Here is a 1977-nt window from a genome sequence, read left to right as displayed (position 1 = left end):
GAAGAAAGGAAAGAAGGGAAGAAGGAAGGAAGGGAGGGAAGAGTGAGGGAGGGAGGGAGGAGGGAGGAAAGGAGGGAAGGAGGGAGGGAGGGAGGGAGGGAGGAGGGAGGGAGGAGGGGGGAAGGAAAGGAGGGAGGGAGGAAGGAAACAAGGAACGAAGCCTTGAAGCCACAGCTTGCCTCAGAGAAGTGCTGCCTGAAGACTTGTTACAAACAAGAAACAGACCAAGAATGGAAAATGTTCTAAGCCAAAGGCTCCATGCTGTGTCCCTGAAGCCCCAGAACCGCCTATCCCCACAAGTGGGGAAGAAGGCATAGACTCAGTTTCAAGAGCTGGGGAGATGTCTTCAGAAGTAAATCCTTGCCACAAAAGCATGAAGACTCAAGTTCTATGGCCAGAAAACCATGTAGAAGCCAAACGTGGTAGCACACACTACACGCTTGTAATCATGGCTCCCAGAAGGCCGGGACAGGAAGATCCCTAGGGCTCCCTGGCCAGACAGTCTAAGCAGTTCCAGGCTCAGTGAGAGATCCTGTCTCAAAAAATAAAGTCTGGAAGCAGTGGTGGGGCACACCTCCAATCCCAGAACCAGGAGGCAGAGGCAAGCAGAGCTCTGTGATTTCTAGGCCAGCCTGGTCTACATAGCAAGCTTCATGATAGCCAGAGCTATAGATAGATAGATAGATAGATAGATAGATAGATAGATAGATAGATAGATAGATAATAGATAGATAAAGTTCTGGAGGATGACACCAGCATGCACACACAAGTATATGTATACATTCACACATTAACATGACATAGAAGGTATGGGAGGAGATGAGAAGATGTACAAAGGGTCACGAATTTGAACAGAGGTGTGTAACAATGGGGGATGGGGAACTGGGGGTAGCAACCAGAGAGTCTCAGATGCCAGGAAAGCAAGAACCTCCCAGGACCCCACAGGGATGACATTAGCTGAAATATGAAATACCCCACAAAGGGGAGGGAGAACCTGTCAAGACCATATCCAGAGGTTAGGCGTGGCCCCCAGGTTGAGGGATCGGGCCACCGACCCATCTCCAAAATTTTAACCCAGAATTGTTCCTGTCTAAAGGAAATACAGGGACCAAGAGTAGAACAGAGATTGAAGGAAAGGCCATCCAGAGACTGCCCTACCTGGGGATCCATCCCACATGCAGACACCAAACCCAAACACTATTGCAGATGCCAAGAAGTATTTGCCAATAGGAGCCTGATACAGCTGTCTCCTGAGAGGCTTTGCTAGATCCTGACCAATACAGATGTGGATGCTTGCGGCCAACCATTGGACTGAGCACAGAGACCCCAATGGAGGAGTTAGGGGAAGGACTGAAGGAGCTGAAGGGGTTTGCAACCTCATAGGATGAACAGCAATATCAACCAACCAGACCCTCCCTGCAGAGCTCCCAGGGACTAAACCAGCAACCAAAGAGTGCACATGGAGGGACCCATGGCTCCAGTTGCATATGTAGCAGAGGATGGCCTTATCTGGCATCAGTGGGAGGAGAGGCCCTTGGTCCTGTGAAGGCTTGATGCTCCAGCATAGGGGAATGCTAGGGTTTTGAGGTGGGAGTAGGTGAGTGGGTGGGGAAGCACCCTCATAGAAGCAGGGTAAGGGAGAATGGGATAGGGGCTTTGAAGAAGGGAAGCCAGGAAAGGGGATAACACTTAAAATGTAAACAAATAAAATATCCAATTAAAAGAAAACCATTAATAAAACATAAGCCGAGCAGTGGTGGCACACACCTTTAATCCCAGCACTTGGGAGGCAGTGGCAGGTGGATTTTTGAGTTTGAGGCCAGCCTGGTCTACAGAGTGAGTTCCAGGACAGCCAAGGCTATACAGAAAAACTGTCTTGAAAAACAAACAAACAAAAAAGCCATGACATAGAGCACACACACACACACACACACAGAGAGAGAGAGAGAGAGAGAGAGAGAGAGAGAGAGAGAGAGA

The 1977-nt window shown here is 49.3% G+C and overlaps 1 protein-coding gene across 16 annotated transcripts in view; it reads right to left on the bottom strand.

The window, feature by feature from the left end:
- Positions 1 to 1977, bottom strand: part of Dysf (dysferlin) — a 201473-nt gene that overhangs the window by 126799 nt on the left and 72697 nt on the right. The window lies entirely within an intron of this gene.

The sequence above is a fragment of the Mastomys coucha genome, unplaced genomic scaffold (assembly GCF_008632895.1).
Source record: "Mastomys coucha isolate ucsf_1 unplaced genomic scaffold, UCSF_Mcou_1 pScaffold20, whole genome shotgun sequence".
NCBI lineage: Eukaryota > Metazoa > Chordata > Mammalia > Rodentia > Muridae > Mastomys > Mastomys coucha.
This window is presented reverse-complemented; position numbering and strand designations above follow the sequence as displayed.